Here is a 15,946-nt window from a genome sequence, read left to right as displayed (position 1 = left end):
ACGCCCATGAGTGGAAGTGCCCTATGCTCTCTAGCTGTGTTTTTCAGATGTTTTGGGAAACACCATACACTTCTCCAGAGTGGCCGTTGGCAATTTACATCCCGCCCATCAGCGTAACAAGGCTCCCTTTTCTCTCTGGCCTGTCCTGCATTTCTGGCTTTTACACTTTTTCAGGATGGCCCTTTTGACCGATGGGAAGTGAGACATTTTTGTAGTGCTGATTTGGATTTCCCGCTTGCTTGGTTGGCCAAAAAGGGTGTATGCGTTTTTTCCTGAATTCAGGAAAAAACGCATACGCCCTTTTTGGCCAAGGGCCTCATTGTCGACGTTTTGCCGCATTTCATGTGCTTTAAAGGCGAGTCGAATCTACCTCCTGAAATCTGTTTCCTGCAGTTCTGCCTTACTTTCAAATCCTCTTCGTTGCCTTCCCTCAATATATTTTTGGACGATAGTTATCATTTATAACTCTGCAGGTTTGTGAATTGCAGTGCCCCTGAGCTCCATTTTTCAACTCGCTTTTTTGGGAGCTGGCCACAAAAGCGCAGGATTGCTTCAGGCCCTATTCCGGTTCCGGGGTCAGGCTGAGCCTGTGGTTAATTCTTCTTCCTGATGGCAAATTAGATTGACCTGTGCCGGTCCGAACACCTAGAGCTAGTCTCTCATTGGTTCCCCCTCTTCCCGTTCATCCTCAGGACAAATTGCAAACTGTACGAAAGAGGAGGTTAAAGGTGCTGCTTCTCCAAGTGGGGAGATTGTTAGGAAAGCGGCTGGAATGGCGAACCCGAGCACCAGGAGATGAGAAATGAGGTGCATTTTAGAAACCTTTCGCGATCACACGGTGTACCATCCTCTGGGTTTCCCATGCATGTTTTCACTGTAGGAAGATTCCCTTGAACCTGGAGATTTGGGACCCATGCAATGGGTACCACGCAGTATTACTTTAAAGGGTCTGCATTTGCTCCCCCAACCTCACCAATCCTCTCAGCCCCTAGAGTGTCCACCCTTATGTCACATCCAGCTGTGGGTCTAGATATGGTCAGTCCAGGTTGCATCACAGCCCCTGAACGAATTTTGTAAGAATTTCTCTCTCTTTCACTATCTTTGTTTTTTTTTTGTAACTTATCTTTATAGAAGGGTTTAGCTGATTTTCACTGCTGTGTTTATGCTGCTTTACGCCCACTTGATTCACTTACAGGGAGATATCAATATATAGGTTTTAAGATTCTTACTAGTCAGATATATTCTTGGGCGGTAAATAGGGGGTGTTGAGTCCAGTTCACCGAGCAAGAAGTAGGTCTTGTCTATTACATATTTAGTTTATGGAATGGTATCTGTGCTAATTTCAAACCCTTGTTTTATGCATCACCCCACCTCACCTTTCCCGTTAAGCAGCCATAGTGTGTTTTCTAAATGTGTGACTCTGTTCTGTTTTGTAATTCAGTTCATGTGAAGCGATTTTTACATTCCCTCTATAAGTGATATCTTATGATAAGTGTCTTTTTCTGTGTGACTTATTTCACTTAGAATCCTCGTACCTAAATCCACTCATCATGCTGCTACTAGCCTTATGACATTGATTTCATGGCTGAGTGATATTCCATTGTACATAAGTACCACAGCTTCTTTATCCATTTTTCTCTTTCCTGGGATATTTAAGTTGTAGTGAAGTGGAGATTCTTGTAAAAAGAGCAGCCCTAAACTTTGGGGTGCCTGTGTCTTGTTGATTTGAAGTTTTCCCAATTTATATGCCCATGAGTGGAAGTGTCCTATGCTCTCTAGCTGTGTTTTGTAGATGTTTTGGGAAACACCATACACTTCTCCAGAGTGGCCATTGGGAATTTACATCCCGCCCATCAGCATAACAAGGTTCCCATTTCTCCCTGGCCTGTCCTGCATTTCTGGTTTTTACACTTTTTTAGGATGGCCCTTTTGACTGCTGAGAAGTGAGACTTCTTAGTAGTGCTGATTTGCATTTCCTGCTTCTGCAGCATGTGGGATGTTCCCGAACCAGTGTCCCCTGTATTGGCAGGCGGATTCTTAACCACGGTGCCACCAGGCAAGCCCCCATGTAAATTATTACAGAGCGTTCAGTAGACCTCCCTTGTTATATGGTCGTTCTTTTTGACACATGTGTTTAATATGTATTTGTATACGTATGGTAACCGTAATCTTAATGTATCCATTCCTCCCACCTTTCCTTTGAGATAACCGTGGTTTGTTTTCTAAGTCTGTGAGAGTCTTTCTCTGTGGAAGTATGTTCGTATGTGTCAGTTGTTAGGTAACACCTAGAAGTGATATCACAGGATATTTGTCGTCTGCTTTCCGACTTACCTCATATTCTGTGATTATCTCTAGGCTCATCTAAGGTCCTGCAAAGAGCAGTGTTTCATTCTTTTCCATGGCGAATATTCCACCGTGTCCATGGACCACTTCTTCTTTTTACATTCACCTGTTGATGGGCATTTTGGTTACTTCCAAGTCTTGGCTATGCTAAATATTGATGCAGTGCAGGATTGCCAGCCTGTGTCTTTGGGATTCTGGTCTTCTCAGGGGTTAGGCCCAGCAGTGGGCCTACTAGATCATATGGTAGTTCAATTTTTACCTTTCAACGCACCTCCATTCTGTTCTCACTACTGGCTGTTACCAGTTTACATCCACCAGCAACTAGAGGGTACACGGATCTCTAAAGCCCCTTCAGGATTTATTGTTTGTAGACTTTTTACTGATGGCATTTTGAGTGTTGCGTGGTGATACCTTTTTGTAGTTTCAATTTGCATGCATCTAATAATTCCCGATATTGAGCTTTTATCTACGTCCGTTTTCCTTTTTTTTTCTTTTAAGTGAAACACAGAAACTTACCTCTTCAAATTGTTTCCTTGAAAAATGTGCCATGTTCTGAATTCCTGTGGCCGTTACCTGCACCAGGACATTTTTTGAGGGCAGGTGTCATTTACAGCCCTGTAGTAATTGTGAATATTACATGACCATTAGCTCTGGATTTAAAGCTGCTGTTGCAGGAAACGGCCACAAGGAGGCAGCATTTCTATATTCCCAACTCTGGTTACTAGGGCAACATAGCCTTCCTGGAAGTCCTGTTTGTAGGTTGTAAAGTAGAGTGGAATGTGCCAGGACAAACCCCCCAAAACTATGTCTACTTATTTGTTGTTGGTATTCTTAGTTAAATTTTCATTTTTCTCAGAGCAAATTTGATTGCAATATTGTGTTTGCTCTAGGTGTACAGAGTCTCTTTCATTGATACATATATCTTTTCATGTTTGGATCCCGTTGCCATATAGGTTATTACAGAATGTTGTGTAGACCTCTCTTGGTATTCGGTATGTCTTTGATGATTATATATTTTATAAATATTAGCATATGTCTGTTGAACCCAATACCCTCCGTTATACGTTCCTCACACCTTTCCATTTGGTTAACCACAAGCTTGTTTTCTGAACACGTGAGTGTCCTTCTCTGTGGAAATAGGTTCATTCCTATCAATTTTTAGATAACACCTATACGTGATATCATAGGATATGTGTCTCTCACTTTCTGACTTACTTCAAGTTGTGTGATTATCTGTAGCCTCATCTATGGTGCTGCAAACGGCACTGTTTCATTATTTTCTGTGTCTAATATTGCATTGTGTACATGGACCACTTTTTCATCCATTCATCTGATGATGGACATTTTTGTGGCTTCCATGTCTTGGTTATTGTAAATACTGCTGCAATACACGATTTTCCATCCCGTGTTTTTTGGTTCTGGCTTTCACAGGTTACAGGCCCAATAGTGGGCCTTCCAGATCATATGGTGACTCAATTTTTACCTTTAAACGCACTGCCATTCTGTTCCTATTATTGACTGTTACCCCTTTACATCCCACTTAGACCGAGAGGTTACGCTATTCTCCACAACTTCTTCAACATCTATTGTTTGTTGACTTTTTGCTGATGGTCATTCTGACTGGTGTGAGGTGATACCTTTGTGTAGATTGGATTTCAATGAGTCTAATAATTCCTGATGTTTTGTTTATCAATGTCCTTTTCATTTTTTTTAAGATTGAGCTAAACTTACAACTTCATATTGCCTTCTTGAAAAATTTGCCGCGTTTGGATTTTTTTGGCCATTCCCTACCCCAGGACATTTTTTGAGGGCATGAGTCATTTATAGCCCTGCAGTCCTTGTGAATATTAGTGACTATTAGCAGTAGATTTAAAGCTGCTGTTTGAGGAAACGGCCTTAGGGTGGCAGCATTTCTACGTTGCCAACTCTGCTTGCTAGGGAAACAGAACCTTGCTGCAAGTTGTGCTTTTAGGTTGCAGATTAGAGTGGAATGTGCCAGGACAAAACCCCATAAATTTTAGCTTCCTTAATTCTTGTTTGTGACTTTAAGTTGTAGTTTTGATCAGAGCAAATTTGATTGAAAAAAGGCCTTTTGTTCAAGGTGTACAGAATCTTGTTCATTTACACATATACATACATCTATTGATCTTCGGGTCTGTTTCCATGTAGGTTATTACAGAGTGTTGAGTAGACCACTCTTGGTATTCCATAGGTCTTTGGGATTATATATTTTATAAGTATTAGTATATGTGTGTTAACCCCAATATCCTAATTTATCCATTCCTCACACCTTTTCTTTGGATTAACCATAAGTTTGTCTTATCAATCTGAGATTGTCTTTCTCTATGGAAATATGTTCATTTTTATGAATTTTCAGATAACATAAGTGATATCATAGGACATTCGTCTTTTGCATTCTGACTTACTTAAGGTTGTGTGATTATCTCTAGGCTCATCTGTAGTGCTGCATATACGATCCTTTTATTTTTTTCGTGACTGATATTGCATTCTGACCATATACCACTTATTCTTTGTCCATTCACCTGTTTATTGACCTTTTTTTGCTTCCATGTCTTGGCTATTTCAGTATTGCTGCAGTGCACGTTTGACTGCCTCTGTCTTTCCGATTCTGGTGGTCTTAGGTTATAGGCCCAAAAGGTGCCCTGCCGCATCATATGGTAGCTCAATTTTTACCTTTTCAAACAGCTCCATTCAGTTTTCGTTAGTGCTGTTACCACTTTACATCCCACCAGCAGCTAGAAGGTACAAAGATCTCTAAAACCCCTTCAGCATTTATAGTTTGTAGATTTTTGCTGATGGCCATTTGACTGGTGTGAGCTGAATCCTTTTTGAAGGTTGGATACGCATGTGGCTAATAATTCCTTATACTGATCTTTAGGCATATCCTTTTTCTTCTTTTCCTTTTTTTGTTAAAGACTGAGTACAACTTCCCTCTTCATATTGACTTCTTGAAAAATTTCTCATGTGTTGAATTTTCTTGCCTATTCCCTACCCCAGGGCATTTTTTGAGGGCAGGTGTCATTTAGACACCTGCAGTCCTTGTGACTATTAAGCAACCATTAGCACTGGGTGTAAAGCTGCTGTTGTGGGAAACTGCCAAAGGCGGCAGCATTATTACGTTCTCAACTCTTGTTACTACGGCAACAGAGTCTTCCTGGAGGTAGTGTTCCAAGGTTGTAAATTAGAGTGGAATGTGCTGGGACAAGCCCCCAGAAGTTTATGTCGCCTTACTTATGTTTCATTTTTAAATTTAATTTCTATTTCTTATCGGAGGAAATTTGATTAGAGTGTTTTGATTGCCTGTCTGTACAGAATCTGCCCAATGATTCATACGTATGTCTGTTCATCTTCGGATCCTGTTAGCATGTATGTGATTACAAAATGTATATTTTAAAGGTATTGGTGATTATATAATTCATACAGTTTATATGTTATATGTTTATATACATGTAACATACATTAGTATATGTATGTTAACCCCATAGTCCTAAGTTACCCATCCTCCCACGTGTCATTTTGGCTAACCATTAGTTTATTTGATAAGTCTGTGAGTGTCTTTTTCTGTGGAAATATGTTCATTGGTAGCAATCTTAGGATAACATGTATAAATGATATCATAGGATATTTGTCATACCCTTTTGACTTACTTAACCTTATATGATTATTTATAGGCTCAACTGTAGTCCTGAAAACGGCATTGTTCATTTTTTTCCCAGTTCTACTATTCCATTCTGTCCATATACCAATTCTTCTTTGTACATTCATCTGTTTATAGACCTTTTTTTGCTTCCATGTCTTGGCTATTTCAGTATTGCTACAGTGCACATTTGACTGCCTCTGTCTTTCCTATTCTGGTGGTCTTAGGTTATAGGCCCAAAAGGTGCCCTGACGCATCATATGGTAGCTCAATTTTTACCTTTTCAAGCAGCTCCATTCAGTTTGCGTTAGTGCTGTTACCACTTTACATCCCACCAGCAGCTAGAAGGTACACAGTTCTCTAAAACCCCTTCAGCATTTACAGTTTGTAGACTTTTTGCTGATGGAAATGACTGGTGTGAGCTGAAACCTTTTTGAATTTGAATTTGCATGTGGCTAATAAGTCCTTATACTGAGCTTTAGGCATGTCCTTTTTTTTCTTTTCCTGTTTTTTTAAAGAGTGAGTACAACTTCCCTCCTCTTATTGACTTCTTGAAACATTTCTCATGTGTTGAATTTTCTTACCTATTCCCTACCCCAGGGCATTTTTTGAGGGCAGGTGTCATTTAGACCCCTGCAGTCCTTGTGACTATTAAGCAACCATTAGCACTGGGTTTAAAGCTGCTGTTGTGGGAAACAGCCAGAAGGCGGCAGCATTATTACGTTCTCAACTCTTGTTACTACGGCAACAGAGTCTTCCTGGAGGTAGTGTTCCAAGGTTGTAAATTAGAGTGGAATGTGCTGGGACAAGCCCCCAGAAGTTTATGTCGCCTTACTTATGTTTCTTTTTTAAATTTAATTTCTATTTCTTATCGGAGGAAATTTGATTAGAGTGTTTTGATTGCCTGTCTGTACAGAATCTGCCCAATGATTCATACGTATGTCTGTTCATCTTCGGATCCTGTTAGCATGTATGTGATTACAAAATGTATATTTTAAAGGTATTGGTGATTATATAATTCATACAGTTTATATGTTATATGTTTATATACATGTAACATACATTAGTATATGTATGTTAACCCCATAGTCCTAAGTTACCCATCCTCCCACGTGTCATTTTGGCTAACCATTAGTTTATTTGATAAGTCTGTGAGTGTCTTTTTCTGTGGAAATATGTTCATTGGTAGCAATCTTAGGATAACATGTATAAATGATATCATAGGATATTTGTCATACCCTTTTGACTTACTTAACCTTATATGATTATTTATAGGCTCAACTGTAGTCCTGAAAACGGCATTGTTCATTTTTTTCCCAGTTCTACTATTCCATTCTGTCCATATACCAATTCTTCTTTGTACATTCATCTGTTTATAGACCTTTTTTTGCTTCCATGTCTTGGCTATTTCAGTATTGCTACAGTGCACATTTGACTGCCTCTGTCTTTCCTATTCTGGTGGTCTTAGGTTATAGGCCCAAAAGGTGCCCTGACGCATCATATGGTAGCTCAATTTTTACCTTTTCAAGCAGCTCCATTCAGTTTGCGTTAGTGCTGTTACCACTTTACATCCCACCAGCAGCTAGAAGGTACACAGTTCTCTAAAACCCCTTCAGCATTTATAGTTTGTAGACTTTTTGCTGATGGAAATGACTGGTGTGAGCTGAAACCTTTTTGAATTTGAATTTGCATGTGGCTAATAAGTCCTTATACTGAGCTTTAGGCATGTCCTTTTTTTTCTTTTCCTTTTTTTTTAAAGAGTGAGTACAACTTCCCTCCTCTTATTGACTTCTTGAAACATTTCTCATGTGTTGAATTTTCTTACCTATTCCCTACCCCAGGGCATTTTTTGAGGGCAGGTGTCATTTAGACCCCTGCAGTCCTTGTGACTATTAAGCAACCATTAGCACTGGGTTTAAAGCTGCTGTTGTGGGAAACAGCCAGAAGGCGGCAGCATTATTACGTTCTCAACTCTTGTTACTACGGCAACAGAGTCTTCCTGGAGGTAGTGTTCCAAGGTTGTAAATTAGAGTGGAATGTGCTGGGACAAGCCCCCAGAAGTTTATGTCGCCTTACTTATGTTTCTTTTTTAAATTTAATTTCTATTTCTTATCGGAGGAAATTTGATTAGAGTGTTTTGATTGCCTGTCTGTACAGAATCTGCCCAATGATTCATACGTATGTCTGTTCATCTTCGGATCCTGTTAGCATGTATGTGATTACAAAATGTATATTTTAAAGGTATTGGTGATTATATAATTCATACAGTTTATATGTTATATGTTTATATACATGTAACATACATTAGTATATGTATGTTAACCCCATAGTCCTAAGTTACCCATCCTCCCACGTGTCATTTTGGCTAACCATTAGTTTATTTGATAAGTCTGTGAGTGTCTTTTTCTGTGGAAATATGTTCATTGGTAGCAATCTTAGGATAACATGTATAAATGATATCATAGGATATTTGTCATACCCTTTTGACTTACTTAACCTTATATGATTATTTATAGGCTCAACTGTAGTCCTGAAAACGGCATTGTTCATTTTTTTCCCAGTTCTACTATTCCATTCTGTCCATATACCAATTCTTCTTTGTACATTCATCTGTTTATAGACCTTTTTTTGCTTCCATGTCTTGGCTATTTCAGTATTGCTACAGTGCACATTTGACTGCCTCTGTCTTTCCTATTCTGGTGGTCTTAGGTTATAGGCCCAAAAGGTGCCCTGACGCATCATATGGTAGCTCAATTTTTACCTTTTCAAGCAGCTCCATTCAGTTTGCGTTAGTGCTGTTACCACTTTACATCCCACCAGCAGCTAGAAGGTACACAGTTCTCTAAAACCCCTTCAGCATTTATAGTTTGTAGACTTTTTGCTGATGGAAATGACTGGTGTGAGCTGAAACCTTTTTGAATTTGAATTTGCATGTGGCTAATAAGTCCTTATACTGAGCTTTAGGCATGTCCTTTTTTTTCTTTTCCTTTTTTTTTAAAGAGTGAGTACAACTTCCCTCCTCTTATTGACTTCTTGAAACATTTCTCATGTGTTGAATTTTCTTACCTATTCCCTACCCCAGGGCATTTTTTGAGGGCAGGTGTCATTTAGACCCCTGCAGTCCTTGTGACTATTAAGCAACCATTAGCACTGGGTTTAAAGCTGCTGTTGTGGGAAACAGCCAGAAGGCGGCAGCATTATTACGTTCTCAATTCTTGTTACTAGGGAAACAGAGTCTTCCTGGAGGTAGTGTTCTAAGGTTGTAAATTAGAGTGGAATGTGCTAGGACAAGCCCCCAGAAGTTTATGTCTCCTTACTTATGTTTGTTTTTTAAATTTAATTTCTATTTCTTATCGGAGTAAATTTGATTAGAGTGTTTTGATTGTCTGGCTGTACAGAATCTGCTCAAAGATTCATACATATGTCTGTTCATCTTCAGATCCTGTTACCATGTATGTGATTACAGAATGTATATTTTAAAGGTATTGGTGATTATATAATTCATATAGTTTATCTGTTATATGTTTATATACATTTAACATACAGTAGTATATGTATGTTAACCCCATAGTCCTAATTTACCCATCCTCCCACCTTTCATTTTGGCTAACCATTAGTTTATTTCATAAGTCTGTGAGTGTCTTTTTCTGTGGAAATATGTTCATTGGTAGCAATCTTAGGATAACATGTATAAATGATATCATAGGATATTTGTCATACCCTTTTGACTTACTTAACCTTATATGATTATTTCTAGGCTCAACTCTAGTCCTGAAAACGAGATTGTTCATTTTTTTCCCGAGGCTACTATTCCATTCTGTCCATATACCACTTCTTCTTTGTCCAATCATCTGTTTTAGGACCTTATTTTGCTTCCATGTCTTGGCTATTTCAGTATTGCTGCAGTGCACATTTGCCTGCCTGTGTCTTTCCGATTCAGGTGTTCTTAGTTTATAGGCTCAAAAGGTGCCCTTTCGCATTATATGGTAGCTCAATTTTTACCTTGTATAGCAGCTCCATTCAGTTTTTGTTAGTGCTGTTACCACTTTACATCCCACCAGCAGCTAGGAGTTACAAAGATCTCTAAAACCCCTTCAGCATTTATACTTTGTAGACATTTTGCTGATGGAAATGACTGGTGTGAGCTGAAACCTTTTTGAAATTGAATTTGCATGTGTCTAATAATTCCTTATACTGAGCTTTAGGCATGTCCTTTTTTTTCTTTTCCTTTTTTTTTAAAGAGTGAGTACAACTTCCCTCCTCTTATTGACTTCTTGAAAAATTTCTTATGTGTTGAATTTTCTTGCCTATTCCCTACCCCAGGGCATTTTTCAGGCCAGGTGTCATTTAGATCCCTGCAGTCCTTGTGACTATTAAGCAACCATTAGCACTGGGTTTAATGCTGCTGTTGTGGGAAACAGCCACAAGGCGGCAGCATTATTACCGTCTCATCTATTGTTACTAGGGCAACAGAATCTTCCTGGAGGTAGTGTTCCGTGGTTGTAAATTAGAGTGGAATGTGCTGGGACGAGCCCCCAGAAGTTTATGTCTCCTTACTTATGTTTGTTTTTTAAATTTAATTCTATTTCTTTTTGGAGTAAATTTGATTAGAGTGTTTTGATTGTCTGGCTGTACAGAATCTGCTCAATGATTCCTACATATGTCTGTTCATCTTCGGATTCTGTTACCATGTATGTGAATACAGAATGTATATTTTAAAGGTATTGGTGATTATATAATTCATACAGTTTATCTGTTATATGTTTTTATACACTTAACATACATTAGTATATTTATGTTAATCCCATAGTCCTAATTTACCCATCCTCCCCCCTTTCATTTTGGCTAACCATTAGTTTATTTCATAAGTCTGTGAGTGTCTTTTTCTGTGGAAATATGTTCATTGGTAGCAATCTTAGGATAACATGTATAAATGATATCATAGGATATTTGTCATACCCTTTTGACTTACTTAACCTTATATTATTATTTCTAGGCTCTACTGTAGTCCTGAAAACGGCATTGTTCATTTTTTTCCCGAGGCTACTATTCCATTCTGTCCATATACCACTTCTTCTCTGTCCATTCATCTGTTTATGGACCTTTTTTTGCTTCCATGTCTTGCCTATTTCAGTATTGCTGCAGTGCACATTTGACTGCCTGTGTCTTTCCGATTCTGGTGGTCTTAGGTTATAAGCCCGAGAGGTGCCCTGCCGCATCATATGGTAGCTCAATTTCTACCTTTTCAAACGGCTCCATTCAGTTTGCGTTAGTGCTGTTACCACTTTACATCCCAGCAGCAGATAGAAGGTACACATTTCTCTAAAACACCCTCAGCATTTATAGTTTGTAGACTTTTTGCTGATGGCCATTTGACTGTTGTGAGCTGAAACCTTTACGGAGGTTGGATACGCATGTGGTGAATAATTCCTTATACTGAGCTTTAGGCATGTCCTTTTTTTTCTTTTCCTTTTTTTTTAAAGAGTGAGTACAACTTCCCTCCTCTTATTGACTTCTTGAAAAATTTCTCATGTGTTGAATTTTCTTGCCTATTCCCTACCCCAGGGCATTTTTCAGGGCAGGTGTCATTTAGAGCCCTGCAGTCCTTGTGACTATTAAGCAACTATTAGCACTGGGTTTAAAGCTGCTGTTGTGGGAAACAGCCACAAGGCGGCAGCATTATTACGTTCTCAACTCTTGTTACTACGGCAACAGAGTCTTCCTGGAGGTAGTGATCCGAGGTTGTAAATTAGAGTGGAATGTGCTGGGACAAGCCCCCAGAAGTTTATGTCTCCTTACTTATGTTTGTTTTTTAAATTTAATTTCATTTCTTATCAGAGTAAATTTGATTAGAGTGTTTTGATTGCCTGGTTGTACAGAATCTGCTCAATGATTCATACATATGTCTGTTCATCCTCGGGTCCTGTTACCATGTATGTGATTACAAAATGTATATTTTAAAGGTATTGGTGATTATATAATTCATACAGTTTATCTGTTATATGTTTTTATACACTTAACATACATTAGTATATGTATGTTAACCCCATAGTCCTAGTTTACCCATCCTCCCACCTTTCATTTTGGCTAACCATTAGTTTATTTCATAAGTCTGTGAGTGTCTTTTTCTGGGGAAATATGTTCTTTGGTAGCTATCTTAGGATAACATGTATAAATGTTATCATAGGATATTTGTCGTACCCTTTTGAGTTACTTAACCTTATATGATTATTTCTAGGCTCAACTGTAGTCCTGAAAACGGCATTGTTCATTTTTTTCCCGAGGCTACTATTCTATTTGGTACGTATACCACTTCTTCTTTGTCCATTCATCTGTTTATGAACCTTTTTTCTGCTTCCATGTCTTGGCTATTTCAATATTGCTGCAGTGCTCATTTGCCTGCCTGTGTCTTTCCGATTCAGGTGGTCTTAGGTTATAGGCCCAAAAGGTGACCTGCCGCATCATATGGTAGCTCAATTTTTACCTTTTCAACAGCTCAATTCAGTTTGCGTTAGAGCTGTTACCACTTTACATCCCACCAGGATCTAGAAGGTACACAGTTCTCTAAAACTCCTTCAGCATTTATAGTTTGTAGATATTTTGCTGATGGAAATGACTGGTGTGAGCTGAAACCTTTTTGAATTTGCATTTGCATGTGTCTAATAATTCCTTATACTGAACTTTTGGCATGTCCTTTTTTTTCTTTTCCTTTTTTTTTAAAGAGTGAGTACAACTTCCCTCCTCTTATTGACTTCTTGAAAAATTTCTCATGTGTTGAATATTCTTGCCTATTCCCTACCCCAGGGCATTTTTCAGGGCAGGTGTCATTTAGAGCCCTGCAGTCCATGTGACTATTAAGCAACCATTAGCACTGGGTTTAAAGCTGCTGTTGTGGGAAAGAGCCACAAGGCGGCAGCATTATTACGTTCTCATCTCTTGTTACTAGGGCAACAGAATCTTCCTGGAGGTAGTGTTCCGAGGTTGTAAATTAGAGTGGAATGTGCTGGGACAAGCCCCCAGAAGTTTATGTCTCCTTACTTAGGTTTGTTTTTTAAATTAAATTTCTATTTCTTATCTGAGTAAATTTGATTAGAGTGTTTTGATTGTCTGGCTGTACAGAAACTGCTCAATGATTCCTACATATGTCTGTTCATCTTCGGATTCTGTTACCATGTATGTGATTACAGAATGTATATTTTAAAGGTATTGGTGATTATATAATTCATACAGTTTATCTGTTATATGTTTTTATACACTTAACATACATTAGTATATGTATGTTAACCCCATAGTCCTAGTTTACCCATCCTCCCACCTTTCATTTTGTCTAACCATTAGTTTATTTCATAAGTCTGTGAGTGTCTTTTTCTGTGGAAATATGTTCATTGGTAGCTATCTTAGGATAACATGTATAAATGTTATCATAGGATATTTGTCGTACCCTTTTGAGTTACTTAACCTTATATGATTATTTCTAGGCTCAACGGTAGTCCTGAAAACGGCATTGTTCATTTTTTTCCCGAGGCTACTATTCTATTTGGTACGTATACCACTTCTTCTTTGTCCATTCATCTGTTTATGAACCTTTTTTCTGCTTCCATGTCTTGGCTATTTCAATATTGCTGCAGTGCTCATTTGCCTGCCTGTGTCTTTCCGATTCAGGTGGTCTTAGGTTATAGGCCCAAAAGGTGACCTGCCGCATCATATGGTAGCTCAATTTTTACCTTTTCAACAGCTCAATTCAGTTTGCGTTAGTGCTGTTACCACTTTACATCCAACCAGGATCTAGAAGGCACACAGTTCTCTAAAACTCCTTCAGCATTTATAGTTTGTAGACATTTTGCTGATGGAAATGACTGGTGTGAGCTGAAACCTTTTTGAATTTGCATTTGCATGTGTCTAATAATTCCTTATACTGAGGTTTAGGAATGTCCTTTTTTTTCTTTTCCTTTTTTTTTAAAGAGTGAGTACAACTTCCCTCCTCTTATTGACTTCTTGAAAAATTTCTAATGTGTTGAATTTTCTTGCCTATTCCCTACCCCAGGGCATTTTTCAGGGCAGGTGTCATTTAGAGCCCTGCAGTCCTTGTGACTATTAAGCAAACATTAGCACTGGGTTTAAAGCTGCTGTTGTGGGAAAGAGCCACAAGGCAGCAGCATTATTACGTTCTCATCTCTTGTTACTAGGGCAACAGAATCTTCTTGGAGGTAGTGTTCCGAGGTTGTAAATTAGAGTGGAATGTGCTGGGACAAGCCCCCAGAAGTTTATGTCTCCTTACTTAGGTTTGTTTTTTAAATTAAATTTCTATTTCTTATCGGAGTAAATTTGATTAGAGTGTTTTGATTGCCTGGCTGTACAGGATCTGCTCAGTGATTCATACATATGTCTGTTCATCTTCGGGTCCTCTTACCATGTATGTGATTACAAAATGTATATTTTAAAGGTATTGGTGATTATATAATTCATACAGTTTATCTGTTACATGTTTTTATACACTTAACATACATTAGTATATGTATGTTAACCCCATAGTCCTAATTTACCCATCCTCCCACCTTTCATTTTGGCTAACCATTAGTTTATTTCATAAGTCTGTGAGTGTCTTTTTCTGTGGAAATATGTTCATTGGTAGCAATCGTAGGATAACATGTATAAATGTTATCATAGGATAATTGTCGTACCCTTTTGAGTTACTTAACCTTATATGCTTATTTCTAGGCTCAACTGTAGTCCTGAAAACGGTATTGTTCATTTTTTTCCCGAGGCTACTATGCTATTTGGTACGTATACCACTTCTTCTTTGTCCATTCATCTGTTTATGAACCCTTTTTCTGCTTCCATGTCTTGGCTATTTCAATATTGCTGCAGTGCACATTTGCCTGCCTGTGTCTTTCCGATTTAGGTGGTCTTAGGTTATAGGCCCAAAAGGTGACCTGCCGAATCATATGGTAGCTCAATTTTTACCTTTTCAAGAAACTCCATTCAGTTTGCGTTAGTGCTGTTACCACTTTACATCCCACCAGCAGCTAGAAGGTACACAGTTCTCTAAAACCCCTTCAGCATTTATAGTTTGTAGACATTTTGCTGATGGAAACGACTGGTGTGAGCTGAAACCTTTTTGAATTTGAATTTGCATGTGTCTAATAATTCATTCTACTGAGCTTTAGGCATGTCCTTTTTTTTCTTTTCCTTTTTTTTAAAGAGTGAGTACAACTTCCCTCCTCTTATTGACTTCTTGAAAAATTTCTCATGTGTTGAATATTCTTGCCTATTCCCTACCCCAGGGCATTTTTCAGGGCAGGTGTCATTTAGAGTCCTGCAGTCCATGTGACTATTAAGCAACCATTAGCACTGGGTTTAAAGCTGCTGTTGTGGGAAAGAGCCACAAGGCGGCAGCATTATTACGTTCTCATCTCTTGTTACTAGGGCAACAGAATCTTCCTGGTGGTAGTGTTCCGAGGATGTAAATTAGAGTGGAATGTGCTGGGACAAGCCCCCAGAAGTTTATGTCTCCTTACTTAGGTTTGTTTTTTAAATTAAATTTCTATTTCTTATCGGAGTAAATTTGATTAGAGTGTTTTGATTGTCTGGCTGTACAGAAACTGCTCAATGATTCCTACATATGTCTGTTCATCTTCGGATTCTGTTACCATGTATGTGATTACAGAATGTATATTTTAAAGGTATTGGTGATTATATAATTCATACAGTTTATCTGTTATATGTTTTTATACACTTAACATACATTAGTATATGTATGTTAACCCCATAGTCCTAATTTACCCATCCTCCCACCTTTCATTTTGGCTAACAATTAGTTTATTTCATAAGTCTGTGAGTGTCTTTTTCTGTGGAAATATGTTCATTGGTAGCAATCTTAGGATAACATGTATAAATGATATCATAGGATATTTGTCATACCCTTTTGACTTACTTAACCTTATA

General features: G+C 38.3%; 1 long non-coding RNA gene across 2 annotated transcripts in view; it reads right to left on the bottom strand.

The window, feature by feature from the left end:
- The window catches only part of LOC309621911, an 85,957-nt gene extending 70,526 nt beyond the window's left edge, over positions 1-15,431 (bottom strand). Inside the window, exons 1-2 of one of the 2 annotated variants that reach the window (XR_014240330.1) lie at positions 14,979-15,431; positions 4,887-11,254 (exon numbers count right to left, since the gene is read on the bottom strand). This is a non-coding gene — a long non-coding RNA (uncharacterized lncRNA). Of the gene's footprint in view, positions 1-4,886; positions 11,843-14,978 lie in introns of those variants that run through there. The other variant, XR_014240331.1, reaches the window with a different exon arrangement.
- Between the last annotated feature and the right edge of the window lie 515 nt (positions 15,432-15,946).

This window comes from Balaenoptera borealis (assembly GCF_965194805.1).
Source record: "Balaenoptera borealis genome assembly, contig: HAP1_SCAFFOLD_1164, whole genome shotgun sequence".
Taxonomy (NCBI): Eukaryota; Metazoa; Chordata; class Mammalia; order Artiodactyla; family Balaenopteridae; genus Balaenoptera; species Balaenoptera borealis.
Note: the sequence above shows the minus strand (reverse complement) of the source record. Positions and strands in the feature narration are given on the sequence as shown.